The sequence below is a fragment of the Pseudopipra pipra genome, chromosome Z (assembly GCF_036250125.1).
Source record: "Pseudopipra pipra isolate bDixPip1 chromosome Z, bDixPip1.hap1, whole genome shotgun sequence".
Classification (NCBI taxonomy): domain Eukaryota; kingdom Metazoa; phylum Chordata; class Aves; order Passeriformes; family Pipridae; genus Pseudopipra; species Pseudopipra pipra.
Window position 1 is genome coordinate 2271929 of NC_087581.1, and position 20946 is coordinate 2292874.

The following is a 20946-nucleotide window of genomic DNA, read 5'->3' on the forward strand; positions in this document are numbered from 1 at the left end:
GATGCCCAGTGGAGGTGTTCCCACAGCCCCAGACAACCTCATCCATGCCTCTTTCTGCTCCTGTTCACTTAAGGGGGAAAAAACGTGGGGCCAAACGCAGCAGCCAAAGAGCCCTTGATGCCTCAGGCATCTCCCTCAGGCAAGGCTTGGTCGACAGGGCTGCTGAAATCCATCATGAGCCCCTACAGGTAAATAAAACAAGATGAGAGACAACTGGAAGGGAAATGTGGGCTTACCTATGGAGCAGAGAAATCTTTAAAATAATATGTTTCTTTGAAAAACAGCCCACCAGCTCCTCTGTAGAGGAGTAATGGGGTCAAATTCATTCCTCGGTTCGACACACAATGAAATACCTTTTTGTTTCAACCTGCTGGCCTGAGTTAAGGTGGTATCAAAGCTGCTGTGCTGTAGGCATCTGATTTCTGCCAGGATCCCAAAAAGAAAAATCATACTTTATCGCTTGCTCCTTAGGTTGAAATCTGTCCCTTTCACCCTCTCCCTGCCTTCCAGGGGTTTTAATTTGAATTTTCTGCTTGGGCTGGGCAGGTTTCTTAGACACTGTCACCAGCAAGGTGGGTGGCATCTCCAGATGATTCCATCAGGGAAGACAGGCAGGCTTACTGCCAAGATACAGCCCAGCCCCGAGTGTGGAGGTGTCACTCTGTAATACTGACAAAGTACAAAATCCAGTTCCAATAATCCTCTTAAGTCAGAAAAGAAAATAACTGGTGTGATTGATAACCCAAAGACAATCAAAAGTGTTAAGGATTTAGGGAAGGTACCATACATACAGAATATTTCAAGGAAGAGCTACACAGTTTAAAGGACTGTTCTATTTGACTGTTCTTCTTTTTTTGATATACTAAAAGAGGGGAAAAATAACAATTACAACCTGAAAATGCACTGAAATCAGTGACAGGCTTACCATTGACTTGGATTGATTTTCAATCAGGCTTTTAAGGAGCACAACAGAAATATCAATTAACAACAAAATAATCATTACAAGTAAACAAAGATGGTAAAGAATAAATCAGAACAACACTGGAAATCAATATCATTCAAGGAGAGAAAATCAGTTGAGTTCAGTTCAGGGATAAGAGATTCAGCAAAATTAATGCAAAGAACTGTTGGCTTGGGGTTTTCCACTATTCTTCAGGTGGTGGAAACCCTGAACTGTGGAGCCATGTCCTCGATGAACTCAAGTGCCACCAGTCTGTCAGCTCTCCATTTGTGCCCTGCAAAGTGTGATTCCCTCCTGGTGTTGTTTGCACAGCAACCTGAGAGACTGGATATCTGATTCCCACTTTAATTAATGGGAAATGAACATCCCAGATGCTTCTCTCAGGTGTAGAGGTGATGTTTTCAGATGTGCAAGGTGCTTCAAACTAAAGAAGGGTGCAGAGGCACATGGGCATCTACAGCTACTGCTGTAGAAATTAAAATGTCTGGCAGCTCTGGCAGAACTTACTTGTTCCCTTCATGCTTTGGAAATACCAGGTTGTCTCGTGATACTCCTGGGAGATGTGTTGCTGTCAGCTTTACCAAGTGTAACTTTTTCTGCCCAGAGGGCAATGGAGTTAAATTAACAACAATTTCATAGTCCAAATATTCCCCAAAAAATTTGAAATTAAAAAATCCTCGCATTTTTACTTTCCCAGCTTTCCAGCTATCCTGTGGGATTCCTTCCACAGCCAGAGCTGGCTTGGATGCAAATACTTTAGGGGGGAAAAAAACAACAAAGCAAAAAATGCGTTATACCAGCAAATAGGCCCATCAAACAGTAAAACTACCTCAAGATACCTTTTGGACAGGTGATACAAGACCTATTTTGAAACTTTTGAGCTCAATTCAGCCTCACTGGGAGATGGTTTGCACTACATGGCTTCCTCCAGCCAAGGCTGTCCGGTGGTAATGTTCTGCTGTGACTCCTCTGTGATTCAGCCAGAGTGAGGGGATTAAAATATCCCTCTAGAAATGTCAGGTCTACAGAATGACCTGCCTAATCTTACATGATAAGATGGTTCCCACTTTCCAGCTGATTTTTCAAGTCGTTCCTGAAAGACAAGGAAATCCTCTGATAAGTGAATAGCCTTGTCCTTAATTCTGGTGGCAGCTCTCTGCTTGCAAGCCCTTTATCTTCAGAGTATTGGGCTTTAAGGGCATCACAGACCACTGTTGGGTTAAAAATGGGCATTTTTCCCTTTCTGCCAAATAGCAGGATAACTTTGAGATTGGCAGCAGGCAAAGGGGGAGAGCTGGCCCTTCTGTGTTACACACTTGGTTCCACACCTCAGCATTAGGTCACTGACTAGATGTGAAAATATTTTTCCCCCAAAAGGACGGACCACTGGGGTTTTGTTCACTCAGGTTTCATTTATTGCATGGGACACAATCCAGCTGTCTTGGCAGCAATTACTAATCTCAAGAGGTTCCTGGGTTTGAAGAGGCTGCACAGCCCCTGGCCCTGGGCAGTTCTCCCAAGGATGTCCCTGCCCAAGGGAGCACAAGGACTCCAAGAGGGAAACCAGGGGCAAATCTCTCTATAATATATATATGTATATATATATATGGATGGGGGTTTTTTTAACATAACTACTGCACTCATAATTCTTCATACTAATCCCATCCCTGGCACAAATCTTCTGTCTCAATCTTCCTATTTTTTCCCCGTCCACATTTTGACATCCATTAAATTCTCAGTGTGCCCAAAGCTTACCAATACGGCACAGTGCTTTATCCAGTGGCGTCAGTCCATCAATAAAGCTCAGCTGTTGGGTTTGTCTGCTCTCCTGCATTTTCGGATTATTGTAAATTATGTGGATGCTGGAGCCAGCGACGCCGATGTGTCAGTGCCACGTCCTGAGGTCTGCGTTGGATCCCCTGTGCTCCAGCAACACCGGGTATGAGGCAGAAGTGAGGCTTTCCCATCACTTCCAGGGACACACAAAGCCACCAGTGGCCAAAAAAAAAAAAAAAAAAAGAAAAAAAAAAGAAAAAAGTGGTCTGTGCTAAAACTCTGGGAGGGGATGAAAACACAAACAGCATCTTTCTCCTTGGCTATGACTTTCCACTCATCTTCTCCTCTTTCCTCTCTCCAGAATGAATGTACAATTAAAACACAATCAATCTCTTTGACATTTCCAAAGTGTGCAGTCAGTGCACTGGCTTCTCTTGTAGCCTTGGCGAGAGCCCAGATTTCTTGGGAAAAAATAAGCTCTCAACTTTTCCCTCAGAGAAACTCAAGATTAAAGGTTGTCGCGTGGGGACAAAACAAGCATCAAACTTGTTGTCAACTAATTAATGCACCAAAGAGACTTGTCTGAGTGACTCTTTTCAGGTTTAGGAGTAAGTGGGGATGGTTAATTCTAACGGTAGCCAGAAATTTGCATTCAGTAGCTCTGGGTAATGTGGGAGACAGGTTTTTGTAACAGAAGTGACTTGTTACACCTTCCTTTATAAAAAAAATAAGGACAGTAAGAGGTGAGAAACCTATTAGATGAAAAGCCTCTTGTTTTGGAGGAAAAAAAAAAAGGTATTCCCAGTTTATAGTTTATTTTGTCATCTCAACACAGACAGGAAGAAAAATATCAATATTTAAGACTACCTCTAGCAATTGTGTGTTTTGTTTTTCTATTTATACACCCTCAAGGTGCATAGAGGGTTATAGCAATGCCTCAGGTCACACTCATAATAATGGGAACCTCACTTTTATTTTTTTTTTTCCCCATCTCTCTTTAAAACAACTCTATTAGTACTGCGCAAGCTACCTTAAGCAGCATCTGACATATACAAACTGTTGCCTGTAGGTTGCCTGTTTGTTTGATTTTCTGCAGTGTGAAGGTTGAGTTGAGTCATTTTGCACCCAATTACTTTGCAGTAAATTTGTCGGATGATTCTTGTCGTGCCGTATTGATCCAACGTGTCACCTTGAACTTGTTTATTGACACATCAAATTCCGAAGGCAGCCCTGTTCAATTTACCACTTCCCAATTATGGCATTTATATGATGTCACTGAAGCTTCTTGTCACGTTCAGATGAGGCCATTTTCCCCCCTCCACCACCAATCACCTGAGCAGCGGTTGCCATTTTTCTCTGACCTTTCCCGAGACAGATGGCGGTTCATAAAATACATCATTAGCACACGTGTCATTTTATCTTGCCTGGGTTTTTTAAGTGAAAGGTGCTTTGTTCAACAAAAGATTTTTCAATTTCGTCCTCGATGACGGTGCTGCTAAATAGGATTTTTGTCGTGACACCCGAGAAGGGGGTTCATCCCCCACGCGTTCACCAGAGGGATTCGCAACATGACACCAGGAAAGCTCCATCCTTGGCCTGATGTCTTCATCACTGCGTGGTCTTGGGAGCTGCACACACCCAAGCAGCTCCAGGGTCCAGCCTGCTGCTCTGACACACGAAACAGATGTGGGAAATGGGATGTTATGTGACGTTCACCGCGGGAGGTGGGCGTGACGCTCTGCAGATGGTCGGAGGTGAGCACACAGAAGCAATGGTTATTCCCTTTGCAAAACAGGATTTTCAGGATTTGCGTGTGCTACCCTGAGTTTACCAACATCAAAGATGCTGAAAATAACCTCCTTTTTCACACAGAAGTGTTCTGTTTTCTCTGTGATTGTTCATTCAGCTCTTTAATAACTCAAGGCCCTTGCAAAAAGAGTATTTTAAAAACTATTCATTCAGCTCTTTAATAACTCAAGGCCCTTGCAAAAAGAGTATTTTAAAAACTATTTGCTTTCTTTTAGCTCATGATAATATCTGATGTCAATAGCTAGAAATATTATCTGGACATTTTTGTCCCTTTGAATTGACTCGGCAACATAGTTGAGCTTTGATTTTCATTGGTGTTTCAGCCCCAGTGTTTGAGTTTGAGATGTCTACGTGGTTTCTAAGATGAAGTCCCTCCTCTCACTGTGAAGAAACTTTGATGTAACGCAGAAGACAATCTGGGCCAAGACAGGTTTTGCCTCTTGTTTGAGGCTCCCTAAGGCTGAGGTCAATGTTAAAGACAAATAGAAGAGACATGGACTTTTCCAGCACATGATTTATCACTTGCCAAACCGCTCCCAAGAAGAAAGCCGGGGGGGGGGGGGGGGGGGGAGAAAAGCTACCACAGCAGAAGAAAAGATTATCTTCTTGGCAGTTCCTCAGTTATGATGCCAGTGGTGTTTTAAAGTAGCTGGAACAAAAACACTTCCGAATCCAATTTCATTAAATATAATTTCTCCTTCTTACTTGACACTGACTGCTTTACTTCCCCATTTCCCCGACAGAGGACTTGATCATTTCTGCATCACTTGAATTTAGAGAAGAGCAAACGACATCTCTCTAAATTCCTGAACACCCTGGCTCATCTCACCACATTCTCGCATTACAAGTTCAAGTGGCTCCTGTTATTTCCTGCAAAGATTTTACCTACATCCCTCCTTCAGTTTAATCCATCTTGTGCACAGCTCCCAGTGTCCCCTGCTTTTCAGTTATCAGTAAGCCACAGATGAGCATTAGTTTCCCATTTCCAAACATCTTTATATCAGAAGACATTAAAAATAACTCCACTTCCTAGCCCTGGAAGGATTCAAAGCCTCCAAGTCCATTGGACATTTGTCAATTGCGAAAAATTTGCTGTACACACACTCAGATGTTGTGGCAGCAGGGGCTGTGGCACAGCCAGATATTTGCATGTGGTTTGCATTCTGACTTGTAACCATCACTGCCTTCTCTAACAGGGGAATTGCAGAGATTCTCCTCCATGCAGGAGGCAACAGGAGATAATATCCCAATTTCCAAAGCAGAGAGTGAAGAAAAGGAGAGACATCTTGGGACACCAGGTCCAGGAAAGTCTTCTGAACCAGAAACAAAATGTCCCAACAGACAATAAGGAATATGAAGCCAGGGTCATTTCCAAGCACAGCAGGATGTGTTGGCTTGCCCTGCTGCTCTGATAATTACTAATGGTTCATCAGGTCAAGCCTGAAGTCTCTGAGACCTGTGCACACAAAATCCATATCTTGTCAGACAGAGTGGGTTTGGCAGTCTTGTGGAGCTCCTCCAAAATTTCAACTGAAGAAGGCTCCTGGCAAATCACAGGATCTTAGAATATCCTGAGCTGGAAAGGACTCACAAGGATCACCAAGTCCTAGCCCTGCCCAGGACATCCCAACAATCCCACCCTGTCCCTGAGAGCGTTGTCCAAACACTCCCTGAGCTCTGTCAGCCTTGGTGCTGTGCCCACTGGCCTGGGGAGCCTGTTCAGTGCCCAACCACCCTCGGGGGAAGAACCTTTTCCTGAGATCCAACCTAACCCTGCCCTGACACAGCTCCAGCCATTCTCTTGGGTCCTGTCTCTGGTCACCAGAGAGACCAGTGCCTGCCCCTCCTCTGCCCCTCCTGAGGAAGCAAAGTTTGGGGCTTGCTTGGTTTTGGCTGGAATGACACATCTTTGTTTGCACCACTGCAATTCTCTGCTCTCAAATAAAATGGGATGGAGAACAAACGCTCTGGTAGATACTGGATTTATGACATGCCAAGTTTAAATAGCACCCATAAGGCTTAAACCAGCAGCAATGGGGAATCCATTTTTCAGCTGCAGCAAGCACACGAGACCTCTCCCTCGTTGCTGGGTAAGCTGATGCTGGGTACCAATTTCCCGAACTCCTCATGCCAGGAAATCATGCCTCCACCTCCTCACGTGTGACTTAGGGTTCTTTTGTGGGTTCTTTTCAAAGTCCAGAAAGGTACTAAAATAGCAACCATGCTACTTAAGAGTATCGGGTGACTTAGAGACAGCCCTTAGATACCAATTAACCTCTGTGCCAGTCTCAGTCTGGTGTGCACACTCTCATCATGACGGCAACTGTTGAATAATTAATCCCTTAGACTAAACAAACCATTGCCGGGCTGCACTCAGCTTCCTCTTCTGCTCCTTTATGCACTGATGTCTAATTTTTTCATAATTGATTGTCACCCTATTTGGAAGGGCATTTTTATTTCTTTATGTGGATATGGTTGTATTCTTAGTAATATGAATGGAGGGGAGGAAAGCGGAGGGGAGGGGAGAGGAGAGGAGGGGAGGGGAGGGGAGGGGGAAGCGGAAGGGGAAGGGGAAGGGGAAGGGGAAGGTTTGGGAAGGTTTGGGAAGGTTTGGGAAGGGAAGGTTTGGGAAAGTTTGGTAAAGGAAGGTTTGGGAAGGAAAGGTTTGGGAAGGTTTGGGAAGGTTTGGGAAGGGAAGGTTTGGGAAGGGAAGGTTTGGGAAGGTGGGGGGGGGAAAGAAGGAGAGGGGAAGAGGGGGAGAAAGAGAAAGAGAGAGAAAGCAAGAGAGAGAGAAAGGGAGAAAGGAAGGAAGGGAAGGAGGGAAGGAAGGAAGATAAAGGGAAGAAGAAAGAAAAAGAGAAAGAAAGAAAAAAGAAAGAAAAAAAGAAAAAAGAAAGAAAAAAGAAAAAAGAAAGAAAGAAAGAAAAAAGAAAGAAAGAAAAAAGAAAGAAAGAAAAAAGAAAGAAAGAAAGAAAGAAAGAAAGAAAGAAAGAAAGAAAGAAAGAAAGAAAGAAAGAAAGAAAGAAAGAAAGAAAGAAAGAAAGAAAGAAAGAAAGAAAGAAAGAAAGAAAGAAAGAAAGAAAGAAAGAAAGAAAGAAAGAAAGAAAGAAAGAAAGAAAGAAAGAAAGAAAGAAAGAAAGAAAGAAAGAAAGAAAGAAAGAAAGAAAGAAAGAAAGAAAGAAAGAAAGAAAGAAAGAAAGAAAGAAAAAGAAAGAAAGAAAGAAAGAAAGAAAGAAAGAAAGAAAGAAAGAAAGAAAGAAAGAAAGAAAGAAAGAAAGAAAGAAAGAAAGAAAGAAAGAAAGAAAAAAGAGAAAGAAAATGCTTTTCGCTCTACAAGAATAAAAATCTCATTCTGACAACTAATTGAAGAAAGATGCATTTTGGTTACAATGATGGTTTGGTCTGCTGCATTATTTTACACAAAACTCTAGAAATTAAAAATTACCTCCAGGGAGTAATTCTTTATTTTATTTTTGCAAATATTAGATAGCCCATTTCCATCTTATTGAACATATTGTCACTCTAAACTGGCAGCTCATTTGTTATTCTCAGAGCATTCTAAAGATACAGAAATAATACTACAGAGAATACAAATAGCTACACGTGTCATGAACACTTTCCAGGATATAAATTTGTAGTCATGGAAGAATTTACTGATACATCATTGTTTTGTTTTCAAGTCAAAGAAATACACTCTTACATTTCATGCGTAAAATTGTATGCAATGCTCTGCTGCAAACACATCAATTAATAATAGAGGCCCAGATTTTGTGGTTCTTTGAGCTTTTTCAGGTTAAATTCTCATAGGCGATCAAGAACCGCTTAAAAAACGTTGAAACAGATTTATTTTTATGAGTTGTTTGATTCAATTTCGTAGTTAGGCACCACCTGCCTCTTGGATTGTTCCAAGCAGAAATGTTGGGAGGTCTGAACCATAAAGCACCAAAGCCTAGTTTGGGAATGACATCCTTTAATCTTTTGTTCTGAGAATATCTCCTGTGACTGGTGTCAAAGAAAGCCCACAAGAGCTCCAAAGCTGCTGTCTCAGTTTGCCACTGTTCAACCATTCCTTGCATGCCTTGGAAATGTCACAGGGGCACCTCACATTTCTGAGTGACTGACACCTTTTGGAAGGGACAAAGAGTCAAGAACCGAAAAAGCAAAATTGGAATTGTAGCCCTCAGGGAGTTGGCTCCAATGTCTGCCAAAGCCTAACTGTGGTGGGAGGTTTTGCCCCAGTCAGGAGCCCAGGGATTGGGTCCCATGTACTTACTTTTCATTATTCTTAAAATCAATAAGTAGATACTGACTACTCTTAAAGTGAATATCAAGATTAATTGACCCAAGTGGTAAGTATTGATTCAGGAATGGCCAATCGATTGTCAAGGGATGATAAATCTTGAATTTTATGGGAACACGAAGCCACAGGCAGGAGCAACCCCAGGTTTGCAGTGGTGGGCGAACAGCACAGGGAGATCCTGGGCCAGGATGCACTCACAGCACCAAGCTATGAGAAGGGAAAGTACACAAATCCTCCCTTTCTTTTTCAACAGGAAGCTTGGGTGAAGTTTGTCACATATGCCAGGCAAAATCAGAATCTTCTTATTGCAGAGTGCAGAAGTAGATGTGTCCAAGGTGAGTCTTCCTCCCCTGTGGACTGACATTGACAAATACATTGGGGATCTGTTGGGATAGCAATCTCCAGAAATGCACCTGATTTCTTTGGGCACTGGAGCCTCTTTAACCAGCACTTTAAAGAGATCTGAGTGAAAAACTGCTGTTCACCTGGGTTTGAATACTCTATGGGGCAGAAGTCAACATGATTTATCAATAACACTTCATACAATGATATTACCTATTTCTTGGAGTTGCAAAAAACCAGAATTCAATTGGTACTTTGTCCATTTCTTTTTGGCAAAGCACAACTCAGAAGATCTGGGGTTTGGGGTTTTTTTCTTATGAACTTAAGAACGAATTTTCTTTAAAACCAATGCTAGTAGTGAGTGGTTATCCTTAAGCTACACCAGAAGGAATTTTCAAATCAAAGGGGAGTTATTCAGTACTGTAAAATCACAGCTGAGGACAGTGTCTGTCTATCCAGGAGCTTCACAGACTCTCTTCTCTAGCAAGGTTGCAGCACAAAGAGCAGAGACACACAGGGAAAGGCTGTGACCTTCAAGATAATCTATCCCCTGTCTGCCCAAATCAACGCTAAGCCTAAAAATCCCCAGCACCTGGGGCTTCAGGCACTGCCTTCAGGACATCTCTAACTGTCTAGAGAAAATGTCCTTAAAAGGTTTCCTCCTTTTTTTCCCCACCAGCATATCTGTGCCTCTTTAGCCACATTCCCATTCCCACTGCAGCGGTGCCTCCCCTCGTGAGCATCCACATCCGTGACGTTTCTTCGAAGGCAGAACCACCTGGGAACTGCCAAACAGCATCTAGACCTCTGGGATGCGAAATATTTGTATTTTAATTGCATTCTTTGTTCTTATTTCTAATAAAGGATGATATTATGAGGCCTGAGGGCCGCATTGCTCTTCCTGGGGACTGTTACTGCGCGACGATAAGGAAAATGCTACGTGACGTGGAATATGCATTCAACAAAAATGTCCTTCAGTGCGAGGAAATATTCTGTCTGCCTTCATAACCTCAGATGGAGGGGAATACAGCTGAGAGCTCTTCCCTTAAGCACTGCTTCCTGCCCTGCATTTACTCTTCAGTCTGATTTTCTATAGACTCCCGTGAATGACTCTTGGAGGCAAGAAAGAGAAGGGAATTTTCAAAAAAAAAGTGTGCAGGAGGCATGGGTACAAAACCAATTACTTATTAATAGGTTTTGTCCACACACCTCCTGTGCATCATTTGGAGCATTTACCCTGTAGGCAGTAAGGAGCAATCAGGTGAGAAATTTGGGTTTGCATCTTGCCAGACGGGCTTGACAACTTCAAGCTGAACTTTAGCTCCCCATCTCTGTCCTTGCAACACAGGAGTGTGTTTAATCTAGACCAAAAATGCCCAACAGAAGATTTTTTTTTCTCAGAATGTTGATTTTACACTCCCAAACATGCATATAGACATATTTATATTACTAATTTATTAATATATATGTGTAAATAGATATATATACAATGTATTAAGTGCCCCTGGCTTTGCACTGAAGAAAAGGGCATTTAGACAGAATTTGAGAGCAGTAAGAACTCCATTATTTCTAAAAAGCGAAAGTATAACTGAAAAATAGCAGCTCAGCAGAGGAAAATGACACTTTGAATAGATCTCTAAACATCATTTGCACCTGTAGTGACTCAAGGATCTGTCAATTATGCACAGGTTTACCAGTGCCAGTTGAACCACAAGTGTTGGAGGACTCTGTTTTAGCATGAGTTATAATCCTCAGGATACCACTAAGGAAGAAGTTTCTTAACTCCCCTTGCATTAAAAGCACGAGACAGAAGTACCTCGTTTCATACAAGAAATTATTGCATTTCGTGCAATTCAACAGACTTGTCAGGAATCAGGCCTTGAGTCATTTGGCAGGACTGGAAAAGCTCCCTCGTTGTGCACCATTATTCAGTGCTATTCTGATCTCTTTGGTATGCTGTCAGGGGACAGAAAACACCTGAGGATGCTGAAATTTCTTGGACCCACTCAATGAAGTACAACAAAAACTGTACAACAGAATTCTCTGATGGTGTTTAAGTTTGAACTCGAATAGGGCTCGGCATGGATTTGATTTCTGTGGGCTGTTGGAGTGAGGCTGCTTGACAGCTCCAGTGGGAACTGCCATAAATAAACACTGAGCAAGAACTCATGACACAAAGTGTGCAGTGCTAAGAATACCATAGATCAGAGGTGACCAGGAAAATAAGATTCTTAATCACCTGACGAGGAAAGGAGCTAATGAAATAGAGCTGGATGCAGATTCCCTCTAATGGACCAGTTCCCATTCTTCCTGTACAATTTCAGCTTTTAGTGACAAGTTAATCACAATGTTTGAGCTTCAGTCAATAACACGTGTTCCTCAAAATAAAGAGAGGCTTTGTTTTCTGGTTGTCCATCGGATTGCAACCAACCTTTCAAACATAGGTGCCAGAGGCAGGCACGAAATCTACTGACAGCAGCAGGATGATGAAGATGATGAACTGTATGATTGCACCAAAGGGCTGATATCTCATCATTTAAAAGAGGAAGAAAAGCTGGGATGCTGAGAACAGTAGTCACCCCTCATCCCTTCCCAAACCTGCATGAGTAATTAGCACAGATAAAGGGTTCTTAACAGGTAACTTGGGTTATGTGTAAAATACCTATTCACAACAGATAAAGCAAGAATCACAGAATACCCTGAGCTGGAAGGAACCAGCAAGGACCATCAAAGTCCAGCTTCTGGCCCTGCACGGGACAGCCCCAAGAATCACACCATGCACCTGAGAGCTAATTTAATTAATTAGAAGATTATAAAACTAACTGAGAAGAGCTGCTTTAACAGCACCAGCTACCTGACTTACCTGGCAAGACTCCACTCCATTGCCCTCAGGTAAATGTAGGCATAGGGCATTAAAAGCTGGCAGCAGGCACTGTGAGGAAGACAATTAACAGCAGCAAGGAAGCATCACAGCCTGCCAGACTTTTACCGAGGCAGGTCGTAAAATGCTTCTGTTCACATTTTCCAAGATTCATTGGCAGATTTGTAATTGATGACAGAGTTAAGACAGAAAGTGTCTCTCTCGAGCGCTGTGCAAGGCTCCCCATGCCATTGATAATGACCTGCTTGCATTTACAAGAAATAAGTTCCAGCATCCTTTTATTGATAGAAAACTGCCCACCATTGAGGAAGTCCAAACAGCTCTGCAGAAGCTAAAGATAAATAAAGCTATTAAAGCCTGCTCCATTTCTCCTCAGCTGCTAAAGTCTGTGGCCTCTTAATTGCTACAAAGCTATAGATGCTGTCCAAACTCATTTGAAAGAATAATCATATACTCAATAACCAGCACATTGGAATAGCAATAATAAAATACCACAGAAAAGGAAAGATGACTAAGTAAAAAGGCATTGCTTAGTGTAATTCTATTTTTAAGACTTGGCAACTCTTTCCTGGGTCATCTCTGAAGATTTGCTGTCAGAGTGATTCCCATGATAAAATCACCTCAGAGACAGTCAATATTTTTGAAGGCTCATCCATAGCTGGATGCTTTTGTAGGGTGAAATCCTAGGGAGTTTGTTTAGCCCCAGCTGCGACTCCAGCAGAAGATTTGATTGAAGACAGACTCAGTAAATTATATGTTTTGTGTATTTTATATTAGGGGTTGGACCTGGTTGGACTAGATGATCTCACAGGCCTTTCCCAACCTTAATGATTCTATGATTTTTAATCTGATTTCCTCTTCATTTGCTCTTTTATTCCCTTGCAAAACAGTGGGACCATTCCTCCACACGGATATGTTTGCAAAGGAAGTGTGGACACCGCCACCACAAGGATAGGATGAATACCTGATTCAGGGCCACTCTGCAAGATGCATTGGGCACCTCCCAGTTTTGGGACCCCTAAACCAACTTCCAGGTTGCCCCAGCCACTTTGTATCTCCTTCTGATCAACTGGCTAACTCGGTCTTGCTCCTTTAGCCTGACCATGTTGCATTTCAGAGTCCCTTGCAAATCCCTGACAACCCTGCAAATTCAGGCCCAGGTGGCAGAGACATTCAAATTACCAATCCACCAGAATTCACACCAGCCCCTCAAAATCCACAGTTATGGGTCAGCCAAGTCTTCTCTAGACCACTGACTCCAGTGGAGCCCCTGCAGATTTGCACCAGCAGTGAGCTGCCTGAGAGGCACTAACAGCATTGCTGGCACATTGCAGTGATGATGGAGAAAACATCATTTAAAGTTATTGTATTCTTTTGCATCTTTCAACCTGTTCCACAGAAAACTATCACGAATTCACAGATCTCCCCGTAAGTCACCATAAAGGCATGTCATTTTTCTCTGATCTTTAATTCCTTGAGCAGCTACTTCCTTAATTGTAGTTTACAGATAATTCCAGGTAGAGTAGGTGTCATTAAAACCTCATTTGTCACTCTGTAGTCACCGCAGTAGCGCAGTGTCTCCTACTGTAACTAGGAGAAGGCTCCACAATAATTGCACATCCCCAGGCAGTGAACACCGAGAGTTTAATGGTGCCAACTGTAACTGCAGCAGGAGGAGAAAAGCCCAACTGGCACAGCACAGAGCCTGCTAACACAGCAAAACGTCCTCTGGCAGACAGCACCCCCTTTACCAAGACCCTGGGCTGCAAATCTGGTCATGGGATTCAAACCTAGAGCCCCTGTGGCAGGAAAAACGTGGTCTGGTGGGATATGCACCTTCTGTCATCAGAGCTTGCTAAAGCCACGGGGCTCAATTCAGCTGAGGCAGGGTCTGGGCTCGCTTTTCCCAGGGGAGAAAGGGGGGTGCCAAGGGAGCTGCAGCCACCCGCACTTTGGGGGAAACGTCGTTAAAAGGTTATCTTTTGCAACAGAAAGCGCCGCCACTTAAAATGTAACTGCCGGGATGGTAAATGCATTAAATCAAATTAACTCCACTGGAGTGAAGGGAGCGTTAGAAGGAGAGCAGATAGTTTGAGTGGTTTATATCATCTGCGAGAGAAAGCAGTGGAGCAGAGAAAACTTTCACACTGCTATTTATTAAAATTACACTCAGCGCTTTCCTCCCTTTCGTTAGAAACATTAACAGATCGCTGGTCCTGATCTCATCTCACCAGTGGGGAAACAACAGCACAGAGATTAAGTGGCAATTCTGAGGTGAAGTAAATAGCTACAGCAAGCCCATGGGGGCCAGAGCCAGACCTGAAAGCAGAAATCTAAGTTAACTTCGCATGGCCACAACAATCCCACGCAGTGCTCCAGGCTGGGGGCTGAGTGGTGGGAACTGCCCTGCAGGAAGGGCCCTGTGGGTGCTGGTGGCAGTGGCTGGACACGAGCCCAGGTGTGCCCAGGGGGGCAAGAGGCCAATGGCCCCGGGGCTGTCCCAGCCGTGGTGTGGCAGCAGGGCCAGGGCAGTGCCCTCCCTGTGCTGGCACTGCTGAGGCACCTCCAGTGCTGGGGCAGTTCTGGGCCCTCAGACAGGAGAGACATTGAGGGGCTGGAGCGTGTGCAGGGAAGGGAACGGAGCTGGGGAAGGGTGTGGAGCAGCAGGAGCGTCTGAGGGAGCTGGGGGGGCTCATCCTGGAGAAAAGGAGGCTCAGGGGGGATCTTCTGGCTCTGCAACTCCCTGACAGGAGGGGGGAACTGGGGAGGATCTGGGCTCTGCTGCCAGGAAACAAGGGATAGGATGAAAGGAAACGGCCTCAAGTTGCACTAGCAGGGGTTTAGACTGGATATTGGAAAAATTCCATGATGGAAAGGGTTGTGCAGCCCTGGCACAGGCTGGCCCGGGCAGTGGTGGAGTCCCCATCCCTGGAGGGATTTAAAAGTTATGTGGATGTGGCACTTGGGGCCATGGGTTAGTGGTGGCCTTGGCAGTGCTGGGAAATGTTTGGACTTGGTAATCCTGGAAGTGGTTGGGCTCTGTAGTTCAGGGAAGTGCACACCCTAGTTCATAATGGCAAGGACAGCACCTTCTCACCTAAAATAAAACCAAAAGCCAGGTGCCAAGTGTGTGTCTCAACTGTCTTGTACGGAGTGTAATAAATGCAACCACAGCCATTAACTACAGACTTTTGGAAGCACTGGTTGTGTCATACTCAAACAGGAGTAAGCAAAGCAATTTTTTCACTCAATAAAATATTAAATTTTCCCTTACCCTTCATTTTCCTAGGAAAAAAATAATCACAGGTATGAGAAAACAATTTTCCATATGGTTGTGTGGGCTCTGAACACAAGCAGATGGCTTGACATCAATACGAATACAGGAAGAACTTTTCTTAACTTCTTCCTATGCTTTCATGCTTGTTGTCCTTATAGGGGTTTCTATTGATGGGTCAGGTAGAATAAAGCAAAGGTGTCAGGGTCCTAATCAATAGCTGTGCATATAGGAGGAAGTATAATTGCCATATGATCACTGAGTAAATTTGGAATGGGTATACCCTGGCCATCATCTTTTTTCTGTCCCAACTCTCACTGTCTTTTGGCATCTTTCTGCATCAGTCTAGCCCAGCCTGGTCCTTGGATCTATTTACTGAAAGGAAAAAAATTTTAAAAAATTCGTTCATATCTGCTACTCACTGTCAACAACAGCCTGGGGGAGGCAGGGCAGATGGATCTCGCCCCGTCTCCTCTCTGGGGGGATGTGCTGAGGATGCAGCAGGACTGCAGGCCTGCAGTTCCTTCAGGGCACTGTGTGCTTGGCCCCTCTGGCACAGGAGAGCTGCCCTGGCCCCACACCACCTGCGACTCCCCATTCCCAGAGAGGCAGGAGGGCAGGAGCAGTCCCTTCATGTGAACAAGGAATAAAAGCGGCAGTTTGCACACAGCAAAAGGCATTTTGAGCCAATGCCCTACCCCACTGGAAAGCCTGGTGGAAACAGCAATGAAATTTGTAAGTGGAAAAAAGTCTTTAAGGTTTATTTGCCAAAAAAAAAAAAAAAAAAAATTGTTATTTTGATATGTATTCATGCTCAGCATTTTGCGCAGTGGTCTCCAAATGGCACTTTTAGATGCAACTACAGAATGCATAATAAATAAAAAATAACAAAAGAGTCCTGGAAAGCAAAGAACTTGTGCCATTGCCAGGAATGGCATTGCTAGAGTGCTGGTTTTAATCCTATTCTGTTTTTTTATGGGTTTGAAATAGTACCTCATTGCGTCACAGGAGACCACTAAACCTAATCAACTTATTCAAAATTCTTTTATGTGCCACAAAAGGGAAAAAAGCAAGATAAAAAGTAGCTGGTATGAACCCCCTGATGATAGACAGGCACACACCTGCCTTGCCTTTCCCCAGTGCCAGTATCCATGTTGGCTCTGGAAGCAGAATGCAGACAAATACAACGCTTCAGGTATTGATTAAACAGATATTGAGAGTGTGCCCAAAACTAAGTGCAACCAGGCGACTGTTTTAATGCGGGGAGTGTAAATACAAAACCACTGGAAACGCTTTGGAAATTACTTTGTCCCTTTGGAAAGAGCCAGAGGCAGTATCCCAACAGACCTCCCAGAGAAAGAGACGCCAGCCACCAGGTTGGTTTTTCTATTTTTTCCAAGGGTCAGAAAGACCCTGGAGCTGCATCCTGCACACCTCAGGCTGTGTAAACTGCAGAAACCAATTTATTGGTTTCTGTCTAGATCACACTTCTGGAAAGGCACGTCTTGGGCTGATGATGCTGGTGCTGGCTGCAAGCAGAGACAAAACTGTAGTTGCCCAGAGCAGAAGACTAAGAGAGGTGGCAAAATCACAGCTGTCAGTGGGAGAGGCCCAATGGATTTCGAAGGCTGCTGCTGCAGAATATCCAGCTCACCAGGCCACGTGCTTGGGGGTGTAGGGAGCTCCTTGACCTGCTGGCTGGGCAGGAGAAATGTGTCCTCTTTGGGTGCAATTTGTCCAACCTGTTCTTAGCATCTGTGCAAGGATGAAACAGATTGCTCATTTCTCTCCACACCCCAACAGTGGCTCAGACCTGAGGCACCCAAAACCAGCCAGGTGTCCCCCAGGTGGAAGTTACCCTGGAAGAAGCAGGTGTTTAATAGATGACCTTTGAAAGGTACCTTCCAACTCAAAGTATTCCACGATTCTGTGAACGCTTAGCAATTTAAAGGTTCCTCCTCTCTCTGTAGCTCCCATAATTTACTAATACTTGCCCTCACTAAAGTGCTTGACAAGGGTTTCCAATCCCTCTTATGCTGTTCCACATTTCAATATGATTCAAGTGTAGCCCAAACCTTGGGCAGGATACACAGAGGATGGGATAGCTGTGTTTTATACCTCTGTCATGCCAAGGAGTTTATTGGAAAAGCACTAAAATCTCTTTCTGTCTTGCCTACACTAATAAAATAAACTTGGAACCAAGACTAGGTAAAAAAAAAAAATATTTATAGCAGAAATTTTTAGGGTCTGATTTTGAAAAGAGCAGTTAATAGGAACCTCAGATGCTGAGCCTTGCTACCATCAGGTCTTTTTGTGGAGGTGTCTAGCCAGAGTGTCCCAAAATTTGGTTGCTTATCCGGGTTCTAGAGGGAAGCTATTAAAGTAGGTTTGAAAAATGTAGCCGTATAAGTAATTGATCTTGGAGGGGTGTGCTTGGTGTGAGCATTTCAACAGACCTCAACAGTACTTGGCAGGATAACAGAGAAAATTATGGGCCTTTAATTTTTTGATCTAATCACACAGCTTTTATTTACATGATCCACTAGTTAACTCCACCATATCAAAGCTGACAGACTGTCCAAGTTACTTTAGTCCCTAATTACTGAAATGAAGCAAGCACCTCTGTTGAATGATGTGTATTTTTCCTGTTACCATAAAAGAGACCCCCCTCCTTGTGATTTAATCAGACCCGTGTCCTTTCTGTAAATAACATTTAATCATCTCAGCCAACCTCATTTTTATAATGGCCCCTTTCACTGGAGCTCAGAAAGATACTAATCCACAATCACACACAAACACACACACACACAAAACGATTGTTTCTCAGGATCTTAAGATATCCATGATCTTTTATTTACTAGGAATTATTTTCAAGATCAGATTAGACGAGTCACAGAAGATTTTGGGGATTTTTTTCCAAAGCCAATCCTTATGTGCAGCCAGTGGTTGATCTGATGGGCTGGTACGTGCTGGCAATAGCCTGGGATGGCAAGTCAATGACTTTGTAACATGAATTGAACGATGAATTAGTGGGGAGCTACTAATCCTACAGCCAAGTGAGTTGGCAGCCGTTTCTCACAGGGACACCAAGATGATCAGGGGGATGGAGCAGCTCTGCTATGAGGAAAGGCTGAGAGAGCTGGGATTGTTCAGCCTGGAGAAGAGAAGCTTTGGGTCCACCTAATTGTGGCCTTCCAGCACCTGAAGTGAGTCCACAGGAAAGATGGAGAGACTATTTACCAGGGCCTGGAGGGACAGGACAAAGGGGAATGGCTTCCCATTGCCAGAGGGCAGGGTTAGATGGAATATTGGGAAGAAATTCCTGGCTGTGAGGGTGGTGAGGCCCTGGCATGGGTAGCCCAGAGGAACTGTGGCTGTCCTTGGATCCCTGGAAGTGTCCAAGGCCAGGTTGGACGGGGCTGGGAGGAACCTGGGATAGTGGGAGGTGTCCCCGCCCTTGACAGGGGCTTGGAACAGGATTATCTTTAAGGTCCCTTCCAACCCAAGCCATTCCATGATTCTACGATTCTTAGGGAATTATGAAGAGGTAAAAAAAACCATTAGGAAATTCTGAAGTCTTAAAAACTCAAGTTGCTCAATAAAAACTTCTGTCACATGCTTTCTCCAAAGTAGCTATGTTTTGGTATTACATAACTGCACCCAAAAGCAAGACCAAGATTTGTCCATATTTAATATCTTGCCTGTTTGGTCTGTGGTGTTTGCCTCTGTACCCTCCAAGGGACAGTGCTGATTTGGGCTAACAGAAATCATCCATCAGATGCTTTTTCTCTTTTAAGTCCAATCAGAAAGTCACCTATACCTTTTAATAAGGGTATTACATTCACTGAGTGGTGCACAGATCTCTTTTTATTCCTGTTTACAAATTTTACACACAGTAGTGTGGAGAGGTACAAATATAATCGACTTTTTAAGAGCTTTATCAATTCATATAAACCTTTAGTATTATGAAACAAATAAAATAAGAACCAGTTAATGTTCTTTTATGTCTCTAAAATGTATCGTGGGTGAAACTGCATTTAAATAATAAGAATTTCCTCTCAAAATACTTCGATTAGGTTTTGGCCATACAGCCAGAGTGAGATTGTTATAACGTGAGCCACATGGCACAACACTATCTGGTTTCATCCACAGGGAGAAAAATAATCTTTGCTGTGACATAGCTATTCCAATAAAATGCATTTTTCTTTATGTGCTAACATGAAATGGAAAGCTATAATGAAAAAAAAAAAAAAAAACAACATGAAAAGCCGTGAAGATCAAAGTGGGCATAGAAGGTATGTAAAGCTGATTTAAAAGATTAGGAGGGACAGAGAGCAGAAATGTTCCACAAATTCATATAAACATTAACAACAAAATCTGGAGACGAGAGACAGTATCTCTGTGTCTCAATGTTTGAAATGTAATTCAAAGGTCAGGGACCTCCATAAGAGATTTTTCCTTGAAAGAGGGTTTTCCTACATTTCCCTTTCACCAGAGCATCCAGAGATGCTGTTTCCAGAACAAAGACAAATTAGAAGATGACTCAGATGAAAAATGTATATCGGTAAATGTAAAGTGCTCAGTAAGAAAAAAAATGTCACACTCTGGAGGTTTCCTCTCAGCCCAAAAGCCCTCAGAGGACTGGGCAAGAAGATCAGGTTCTGGTTACAAAAAATGGTGCCTGAAGCTTACAGGGAATCATTTGCATCCCTCCCTACCACTGACCCACCAAATATCCCTTTCTGGAAAATCAGGTCACCGATCCAGAATAAAAGCTAAAAAGGGAAATGGGAAGAGCCAAGTTATTAACTTCATATATATTCAGACCTTGAAATAATTTTCCCTTGACATTTTTACAGCACATATCCCAACTCGTGTTTGGCTGCATTTCTTAGATCAATACGACTAAGGGAACCCATTTCAGGGCCTCTTGTTGTCAGGACCAGTTTTACCACACAGTTCAAGAGCTGCAAAGCCAACCCTCACTCTGGAGCTCCAAAACACCAATGCTGCTGATGTGTCTCCCCAATTAGATGGGTTACTGAACCCCAAAACACATGCTGGGGCAGACTCAGCTATTCAAAACCATGTCTTTTACTCTTGATTTTACAGATTCACAGAGTGAGAGTCGTAAAATATGCTGTATATTGCCATCTCTGATATTTTGGGACCTCAGAGTGTTTCTTTAGAATTAGCATTTCTCTTCCAGACTCCACGATGGGCTGTTAATATGCTCAGACCTGCTCAAACTGAGTCAAAATGAAGCAAAAGGACATTCTTGAGAACGTCAGGAATTGGTGGATAATGCAAAGATCCAATGCAGAGACTCCCTGGATCCCAGGTCTTCTCTTTGACTTGCAGTCAAAGGGAGTATCCTCACTTACCTGGTTCAAGTGACAGGGAATTGAAGAAAAATTCTGAATTTCCTCAGTCCACTGATAGCTTTTGTGCCACTAAAGGGGGCAGCACAAACTGGATAACTTGCTTTACACAGCTGTACCATGCAGGAGTTTCATTCCTAGATCCATATTTGGATTTTGAAGACACTGTGGTATTAGCTTTGGCTAACAACTAGAAAAGTGGCTGAATCAAGAGCAGTAAGA